The sequence below is a fragment of the Maniola hyperantus genome, chromosome 13 (genome assembly GCF_902806685.2).
Source record: "Maniola hyperantus chromosome 13, iAphHyp1.2, whole genome shotgun sequence".
NCBI lineage: Eukaryota > Metazoa > Arthropoda > Insecta > Lepidoptera > Nymphalidae > Maniola > Maniola hyperantus.
The window spans coordinates 10,921,017-10,931,906 of NC_048548.1; the positions used below are offsets into that span (position 1 = coordinate 10,921,017).

The 10,890-nt window shown below is 37.3% G+C and overlaps 1 pseudogene; it reads left to right on the plus strand.

Annotated features, from left to right (window-relative positions):
* Positions 1–2,060: 2,060 nt before the first annotated feature.
* Positions 2,061–7,518, plus strand: LOC117987646 (prostaglandin reductase 1 pseudogene; annotated as a pseudogene).
* The last annotated feature ends 3,372 nt before the right edge of the window (positions 7,519–10,890 follow it).

A 10,890-nucleotide genomic window follows, 5' to 3' on the forward strand; every position in this document is an offset into this window, starting at 1 on the left:
ATAGGTCTTTTGACATTTTTTCAATTTGACAAAATGCGAATTAGACAATTTAAATTCTTCGTTTTTCAAGACGTTTTTGCCATCTTCTTTTCAGCAGTTTTCAGTAAGTAGATGGGTATTAGGTATTATCTATATATATAAAAGAAAAAGGTGACTGACTGACTGATTGACTGACTGACTGACTGACTGTCTGATCTATCAACGCACAGCTCAAACTACTGGACGGATCGGGCTGAAATTTGGCATGCATATAGCTATTATGACGTAGGCATCCGCTAAGAAAGGATTTTTGAAAATTCAACTCCAAAGGGGGTGAAAAAGGGGTTTGAAATTTGTGTAGTCCACGCGGACGAAGTCGCGAGCATAAGCTAGTACCGTATAATACACGACAGGTCGAGATGGCTCTTGGTTGGGGACTCCCCGTGCTAACCCGGTGCGGGCGAACGCGGGTAACGTCTGGGTGTGCGGGGCGTCCCCCCGCCTCATAACCCGATTGCTATCTCGACTTGTCGCAGACTGTTTTACGATCAAAACTCAGGTGCGAGTTGGATTCGCGCGGCGCGAGTCGCACCCTGACTTGGTTCCGTAGGTAGGTACTATTATGATATTAGCACAGCGACTAGACTAGCACGACGACTGGGGTTCTCGCAGCCAGGATGCAAACAGCGGTCTTGCTGGAGTCAGCTAGGATAGTCCGCCGATTTCTTAACCTGTCGCCCTGAGGCCTGACCCCCTTGGCTTTTACCTATATATATATTATTTATCTTGTAGGTACGCTGGCGTGAGAGTACAAATAGACTTAGTTACGATACGAAAAATAATAATATTGTAATTGCTATTAGGTAGTAAAAATCTAATCTATAATAACATAATGGTTTGAAACCGACGATTCTCAGATTGATTCTTGTCTACGACACTTGAGTTATGACTTATGAGTCAGACCTATAAATAATTTTATTTATTTATCGACCAACAACGCGTAGAACCTATGTTACCTATGTACTCGTACCAGTAGAATTACATAACGATTCGTTAGATGCTTGTAGCTGGTCAGTGGGATATAACATTGATTTAGATAAGGTAAATTACTTAAGTAGGTATCTCTTCTTTTATTAGGGTTCGAACCCCAAGGGTGCTTACGGGACCCTATTACTGAATAGGTACATTTTCCGTCCATCCGTCTAGCCGCTCTAGCGGTCAGTCCGTCTATCTGTCAGCGGGCTGTATCTGGTGAACCGTAATAGTTGAAATTTTCACAGAAAGTGTATTTCTATTGCGGCTATCAACAAAGATTTCCGATAACAATGATAAGATAAATTTGACGATACAGTCTGTTTGTATTATATTATACTAAGGTATACGAACTGCTGTGAGAATACCTACCAACCTACTTTTCGCATCTAGCCCGTAGTAGATCCTTATAGATGAATGCTGTCCGTAGCTTCATGTCAGGCATCCGATCTGATTGGGCATCTGCTATTACAGAATTGCCTACTCGAATACCCAGTCGTTTCTATTGTTGTTAGAATTCATCGCAAAAAACCGGCCAAGTGCAAGTCAGACTCGCGCACCGAGGGTTCCGTACTCGGGTATTTTTTTCGACATTTTGCACGATAAATCAAAAACTATTAGGTACCTATGCATAAAACTAAATAAAAATCTGTTTTAGAATATACAGGTAAAGCCCTCGCGTACGATACGATACTCCACTTGATATAGTTATCTTACTTTAAAAATTTAAAGTAATTTGTTCATTAACACATTTTAATTATTTTTTTGTGTGATGTGACCACAAATCCACGGTTTTCAGATTTATTCCTTTATTTGTGCTATAAGACTTAACTACCTGCCAAATTTTATGATTCTAGGTCAACGGGAAGTACCCGTTTTCGTGACAGACACGACAGACAGACGGACAGACAGACAACGAAGTGATCCTATAATGATTCCTTTTTTGCTTTTGAGGTACGGAGCCCTAAAACGGCAAGTCATGTCCAGTAGACATGCGAGTGGTTTCTTACAACGCCCACCTAGGTAGGCCTACCTATACCTACCTATATTAAACGATGAGGCGGTCGCTAGGCCACACTCCACAGTGGCGGTGTGAAGTGCGACAACACGTAGGTCTATTTTTGGATTTAAAGGTGAGAAAAATATACATTCAAGTGATAACTATACGTATTTTAAAGTGGTTTTTGATAAGGAGGACTGGAAAAATAGTGTGCAATGGTGATTTGTGTGTAACAATCGGAAATTCTGAATAGGTCCTACCTGTATAGTTACTCGTAGTTTATTGGTGTACAAAGCCATATTACTTAGAGCTCGATGTTTTTTTAACTTCTTAAGACGACCTTATTTGAATCTTATAAGTAAGTAATAAGTGTATCCAATATCCATCCAAACCATCTAAAGAAACAGATCAGACTCGCCGGGTTCCATTAAAAGGGCGCGGGCCTGCGCAGACGAGGGACTATTGTCCGACGAGGACAAAATTAAGTCTCTCATCTTTCCCTTACACAGAATATTATATATATTATATATATAATATAATAGTACTAACGTACAGAAGTTTCACTCTATTGTTAAATAATTACTTACTTGTGACGATTTAATAGCCTATAATGACTTGTGTGTAACAAATGAAAAATTCTGAACAGGTCCTACCTACCTACCTGTAGGTATAGTTAGTCGTTGTTTATTTGTTTACGAAGCCATATTAGTGCTCGATGTTTTTTACAAACTAAGACGACCTTATTTGAATCTTATAAGTATGGTACCTAAGTATAACTATTAGGGTGTCCCTTATATGGACGAAAAAATTTTTTTTGCAGTTATCAAAACGCATACCCTCCAATTTTGTTTATTATACTAAGCTTAACTTAAATACAAAATTTTAACTTCCTACGTTCATGTTAACCCGTGCCGACAGGGTCCCAAAGTTTATGTAAGATGGTGTCTTTGAGTACTTCTTAATAAATAGCTAGGTCGTCGTAAATATGAATGTTGTATGTAAATATTGATGAAAAGACAAATTTAAGTAACACTTTTATTTATTAAACAGTTAAAGTTACATAATTTATTCACAATACTTTCTTCTTTTTTACAGACTAGAATCATCTTTTTGTGTTCTTGAACACAGCGTAATAAAAACTGCTTTTGCTGAATTTTCAATCTCGAAAACAAATTTTGCGCTTGATGGATACGAAAGCACTCAATGATTCAGCTAAAACAATAAGTAAAATTATAGATAGTTCGATCAGTTCCCGATAATCATCACGCATAATACATTATTGGAGTTTATGCTTAAAAAAACGTCGCCAATGCGTTAATAGTTGCGTCATAAAGATATTGTTTTACAAAATCACTGCATGTTACGATAGAACTAAGGTCACTGTTTTTCCAGTTGTCTTTAAACTTTTAACTAGGTGGATTTTTGATTAAAATACACTTAAGAACCAATTCATAAACATAATAGCGGCAAAGAAGAGTATCATCTCTCTATGTAATTTTTGTTCCGAAAGTACACAAGTTCCATTCAAGCTGCCTGTATTGGATGATGTCGTATCCCAGCACATTATTTGTACCTAACTTATCATTGGGTTCTAGTCACAAAGTGCGTTTACAACTGTTTTAGCTTGATCTTTGTCAAATGAGATGTCCAGTTTTAGTACTGCAAGAAAGTACTGCTCCTTTTCTCCAAATGAAGTAAGGATTGGCAGTCATTCTTTTTTAGAACTTCTCACAGGCCAGGAAACAGTTTTCCATCCCAGTAAACAGTAACAAATTCGGGCACGTTATACTGAAAATTATTTTTTATGAAATCCGCTTTATCCTTTCCCATTTGTGTTCGAATTCGTTGAATAGAAGGTCCGTTGATTGGATAATCGTCGCAATTAAGACCTATTATTGGCAGGCATATCGTGTAGTTCTACTAGTTCTTGAGGTGGTATAATGCTGTGTAAAAGGACGTCAATTACCTCTGTGAAGACGTTTGCCTGAGCCACTTTTTTCTCTTCTTCAATCTTTCTCTGTCTTGCCCTTTCATCCTGTTCATGTAACTTTTCTCTACACCCAATAAACAACCTGGACATCACCACCACACCAGTGTGAATGATATCGAATAAATTATCCAAATCTTTTTGAAAACTCTCCTCGCAGCTTTTATAAGCATGTTGTGCTTTTTTGCACCCCTCGCCAGACTTGGTAAAGATCCACAAGCTTCTTTATACAGTTAGGAAGAGCTTTGGTGGGTATTTCAGCCTTTCCTCAGAATGTAATACACTCTTGAATGATAAGATTCGTGATTTCACTAACACTTTACTTGATTTCGCAAATGTTAAAACAGAACTGTGAGAACTTGACGGTTAGACGGTAATTTCGTATCAGTTATTTGGTGATTTACCTGAACAATTAAGAAAATACTTATTTACAACGCTTCTCCATTTCACTGACATCTTTAAAATATCAAACAATACGCGTTAATAATGATAGGTCGAGATAAATCGACAAATAGAGCGAGCGTGGGGCGGCACTTGCAGCGCAACTTGTATGAACATTTTTCCAACTCAAGTCGGCACGGGTTGCAGTTATCCAAATAAGGAAAAAATTGATATTAGAGTGTTTTAGGGTCAAATAAACAAAACTAGAGCCTATGCGTTAAAAAATTCAAACTTTGAAAAATAAGGGACACCCTAATAACTATCCAAACCATCTAGGTACCTACCTATAAAGATACCGGTCAGACACGCCGGGTTCCGCAGCTTAAACAGAACTTAAGGTCGCGGGCGTGGGCAGATGAGGGACTATTGTCCGCGGAGGACAAAATTAAGTCCCTCATCTTTTACTATGGTGTAACTTACGGAAACCGTAGTAATAGACCCATCCTGCATCCATCGTTATGCGATGCAGTTCAAGTTCAGTTAAGTGATACATTTTTGTCCTTCGCGGATAATAGTCCGTCGTCTACACAGATGTCTTACTTAATAGTTCTTTTGGATCAGAATCTACCGTCTCAAAGAACAAATCTCTTTTATTTAAGACCGCAAAACTAAGTTTGTTTAAGTAACTAATATTTTTTAAAGTAGACCCTCGAAATATCACCATGCGAGCGAAGCTATAGTCCGCGACAGGTCGAGATGGCCATCGGGGTGTGAGGCGGGGGATGTCCCGAACACCCTCACTTCACCTGCACTGGGTTACCGCGGGGGCGCGGGTCGTCCCCACCCTAAATGCCATCTCAACCTGTCAGGTACTAGTACGTACTAATTAGTTAGTCATAAAACGATCGTTACGTAGGAAGGTAGGTACCTATATTTATATTTAAACATGTTCAAGTACTTATACTTAGTACATACCTACCTAATATTATTTCAAGAATAATAATTCTGAATTAGGAAATTTGATTTTACTTTGAGGCTGAATTCGAAAAGGAATCGAAGCTGATTTCTAAAATATTACATACCTACCTAGGTAGTGTTAGACGGCATAAAAACTAGGTGATTGTATTATCTATGGCGTGCTCTGCGGAGTAGCGAATCTATGGGAAACGTCACGCTGAAATGGGGCGTAAAAAAGAGTAGTTTGTTCTTGTGCTGATATAACTAAGAATTACTATGTGAACAGTGAATAAAAGCCTTCTAAAGTATATCAAAGTGGTTTTCATTCTAATAGTAGCATATTGACTTTTATCTCCACCACGTAAAACACTTGCTCAAATGAAAAATTCGCGGAGTTAAGTATACCTACCTAGTTAGTTACTTATTATTAGGTAGGTACGTAGGTACCTAGGTACCCAATTAATTAGTCGAAACATATGATAACTTATCAGCTTCGGTTCAGATAGACGGTAGCGGGTACATGGAAGTAGGTATATACCTACATGTATTTTGATGTCACATTGCCGATAGGTATAACACGTTTACTAAAAGATTGGACCTGACGTCCATTAAAAATTTAAAAAAAATTATGTTATCATTTTTGAAGTCATACAAAACCGGTCAAGAGCGAGTCAGACTTGCACACGATGGGTTCCATAGTCCATACCATCGAATCTAGGTACAAGAAATAACACTTTTTGTTTTAGCATGGCGGCCATTACAAAGTTTTTAACAGGTATTTGTTGATATAACGACAATAGAAATACTTTCACTTTGTGAAAATTTCAACTGTCTACCTATAGGTACTGTTCTTGAGATACAGCCCGCTGACACACAGAAAGACAGACAGACAGACAAACGGAATAGCGGAGACTTCTTAATAGAGTCATGTAACCCGTTGGTACCCCCTGTAGAATAACAAAATCATTATTTTTTTCAGATCTACCTACTTACTACCCACTACAGCATTTAAGCAGTTGACATGGTTAAAGCCAAAAAATGGGTCGTTAAAAAATACTTCGACGGAGTTCCCATGAAATCAGACTTTGAAATCGTGGAGTATGAACTGCCACCTCTAAAAGACGGTGAGATTCTGCTGAAAACAGAATGGATCAGCGTGGACCCTTACCTGCGAGCTTACAACCGGAATTACCCATTACCGTACGATCAATTCAGTTTTCAAGTTGGAGTGGTGCAAGAGACCAAGAATCCAAATTACCCAGTAGGCACTAGAGTTGTCACCCACAAAGGTTGGTGCGACTACGTCATTGTAAAGGAAACGAAGATTGTGATAGGTGAGTTTCCCAAAGAGATTTTGTACAAGTTGCCCGATTTGCAAGGCCTGTCTCCATCATTAGGGGTAGGCGCAGTTGGAATGCCCGGAGTCACAGCTTATTTCGGATTTCTAGAGATTTGTCAACCTAAAGCTGGCGAAACGGTCGTCGTTACCGGTGCGGCAGGTGCCGTAGGATCCATCGTAGGTCAAATAGCAAAGATCAAGGGTTGCAAAGTCATCGGCTTCGCTGGTACGGACGCAAAATGCCAATGGTTGGAACAGGAGCTCGGTTTCACCAAAGCCTTGAATTATAAAAAGGTAGATGCACAATCAGCTTTGAAAGCTGCTGCTCCTCAAGGCGTAGACTGCTACTTCGACAATGTTGGTGGTGAACTGAGCAGTATAATCATTGGCCAAATGAATTTAAGAGGCAGAGTTGCAGTTTGCGGCAGCATCAGCGCTTACAACGAAGACCCAAAAAAGATGCCGAAAGCTACAATTTTACAACCGCCTATCATATTCAAAGAACTGAGGATTGAAGGTCTTGTGGTCTGGCGCTGGTTGGATCGTTGGTCTGAAGGATTCACACAACTAGTCTCTTGGATAAAGAGCGGTCAATTGAAAGCCGCGGAACATAAGACGGTGGGATTCGATAAACTGTATGATGCTTTTGTTGGAATGTTGGCGGGAGAGAACACGGGAAAAGCTGTCGTTAACGTTTGAAATTAATAAATAGGCGTTAATGTAATTAACTTAAGTATTTTTTTACAAAAAAAAGCGATCTTAAATAAAATATTGTTTGTGTCCAACTTAATTTGTAGAAAAATAGGAATAAACATTATTATATTATTTTCTGAACATAAATAACCATTTTATTTCATCGCACAAGAAATGGAGACCATCTTATAAAATAGGTAAACCTAAAAAAGATTTCCTAAAAAATAATTCCTCAGACAAAAGACGTTTGACGATTGAAAAATCAACCCTAATTCATATAAATATAGGTAACTAGCTTATGCTCGCGACTTCGTCCGCGTGGACTACAAAATTTCAAAACCCTATTTCACCCCCTTGGGATTTGAATTTTCAAAAATCCTTTCTTAGCGGATGCCTACGTCATAATAGCTATCTGCATGCCAAATTTCAGCTCGATCCGGCCAGTAGTTTGAGCTGTGCGTTGATAGATCAGTCAGTCAGTCAGTCAGTCACCTTTTCCTTTTATATATTCAGAAGATTAGAATAGGTAATCCAAGTTTGATTATTTAAGGCATAATAATATTGCGAGTCGATAAAATTTTGATAGTGGCGAATTTTATAATTATTGGGGAGATCCAAAACCATCAGTACCCATATTATAAATGTTTCGAAAAAATGATTATTGGTTTGTTGGTTTGTCCTTCAATCACGTCGCAACAGATCGACGTGAATTTTGCATGGGTATAGTTGAAGACCTGGAGAGTGACAGGCTACTTTTTATCCCACGAGATTTTTAAAAACCTGAATCCACGCGTACGAAGTAGCGGGCATCAGCTAGTATTATATTATACAGGGAAACTGTCTGAGAAACATTTTGACAGAAACCGTTAGGCCTTTTTTATGAAAACACCCATATTATAAATGTGAAAGTGTGTCTGTTTATTGGTTTGTACCTAAGGCCACTTAAAGTTAATAATTGTCTAGAAATAAAAAGAAAAACCGGCCAAGTGCGAGTCGTACGTATTTTTTTGACATTTTGCACAATAATTCAAAAAGTATGATGCATAAAAATAAATAAAAATCTGCTTTAGAATGTACAGGTAAAGACCTTTCATATGATACCCACTTGATATAGTCACTCACTTCGAAAGTTGAAAATACTAATTTTTAGTTCATGACCGCAATTTAACTTTTTTTGTGTGATCTAACCCTAAATTTACGGTTTTCAGATTTTTCCCCAAATGTCAGCTATAAGATCTACCTAGTACCTACCTGCCAAATTTAATGACTCTAGGCCTCTAGGTCAACGGGAAGTACCCTGTAGGTTTCTTGACAGACAGACAGACAGACAGACAGACAGACAGACAACAAAGTGATCCTATAAGGGTTCCGTTTTTCCTTTTGAGGTACGGAACCCTAAAAAAGGAAAAATCTTGAGCTATTTATTAAAAAAAAATCATAGTCATTGGGGTGTCAGAAAGCGAATGTACATGATGTGTGGGTCTTCTCCAATTGGTCATGGTCCCAAACGGAGGTACGGGCCTCGAGACTTGGCCTCCTTGCCCGGGTGTGGCGCAGGGCAACTTTGTGTCCTAGTATTGTTCTTTAAGCCGGGATTTCACCAGCTAGGGCCCGCCATCTTGGCTTATGGCCCTAGTGAACTTGTACTTCTTCCATTTGTTCTTTGGCTCAAGCCACTTCGCCGATCTTAGAAGATCCATGTGATTACGCGCCGTCATAACAGATGGCGTTGTCTGCTTTTACATCAAGCTCATAACTCGTGCGTTTACATCTGTATTATGGTCTCTAAGTTTATACAAATTAAAATAAATCACTAATTTCTGACACCAAATGATTACCATAGATATCATTTGAATTTTTGGAAAATGGTACGTTCTGTATCATTCATTATTATAAACCTACTTAACTAGGTACTTATGTTTATTACTTTTTGCTTATTTTATTGGTTTTAACTTATAACTTATTTTTAACCGACTTCAAAAAAAGGAGGATTTTCTCAATTCGGCTGTTTTTTTTTGTATGTTTGTTACGCGATTACTCCGTCAATTATGAACCGATTTTGATGATTCTTTTTCTGTTTTGTAGGTCATACTTCCAAGGTGGTCCCATTTTAATTTGGTAAAGATCTGATGAATATCTTCGGAGATGGAGAACAGAACTCCTTAATGGATAAAAGTAAATTGCTCGCGATCAGTGTAATAGCTTTGTAAACAGTAGGGTTTTGTGGCATAGCATATTTTTACCCGACTTCAAAAAAGGAGGAGGTTCTCAATTGAAATGTGTGTTTTTTTGTATGTTTGTTACGCGATTTCTCCGCCAAATATAAACTGATTTTGATTTTTTTTTTTAGTTTAGTAGGACATACTTGAGAAGTCTATTTTACTTCGGTGAAGATCTGATGAATATCTTCGGAGATGGAGAACAGAACTCCTCAGTGGATTGGAGTAAATTGCTCGCGATCAGTGTAATAGCTTAGTAAACAGTAGTTTTTTAACCAGGCATATCATATTTTTGTACAATGGGGCCACTAAAAATTGTGAAATAAAAAAGTTTCAAAAAAAAAAAAAACCGACTTCAATAACCACAAACACTAAAAAGTAAAAAATAATTTAATTCATTACCCAATATATTATGTGTACAAGACTTATTGTAGTTCTATAGTAATATTTTTTGGAGTCGGTGCCAATGAGGTGCCAATGTGGAGTCACAAAACAATATGAAGAGTAGATAGACGGTTCGTGCGGCTAATTGGAAACCCGAATGGGTCACCGGCTTCAAAAAATATTACTATAGAACTACAATAAGTCTTGTACACATAATATATTGGGTAATGAATTAAATTATTTTTTACTTTTTAGTGTTTGTGGTTATTGAAGTCGGTTTTTTTTTTGAAATTTTTTGTTAGTGTAAATTGAAATACTTACCAGTTACTACTTTATCTAGGTAGGAATATGTTATATGGTAGGGTAGAAATAGAATTAATGATTTTTATAATACTAGCTTATGGTCGCGACTTCGTCCACGTGGACTACACAAATTTCAAACCCCTATTTGATTGAATTTTTAAAAATCCTTTCTTAGCGGATGCCTATGTTATAATATGATAATACTAAAAAAATTACAAAAAAAATTAAAACCGACTTCAAACACTAAAATTAAAAAATAATTTAATTTATTACCGAATATATTATTATGTATACAAGAGTTAATACAGTTCCATAATAATACTTTATGGTATCGGTGCCAATTGGCTTTAGCTGCGCGAATTGTCTAGACTTCATATTTTTTGAGACTGCACAATAGCACCTCATTGGCACCGACTCCAAAAAATATTATCATGGAACTATTGTATACATAAGTCTTGTATACATAGTATATTCGGTAGTAAATTAAATTATTTTTTAATTTTAGTGTTTGTAGTGTTTTAATTTTTTTTGTAAAAAAAAATTTTTTCATAATTTTTAGTGGCCCCATGGTATTAAAATATGCTATGCCTGGTTAAAAATCTACTGTTTACTAAGC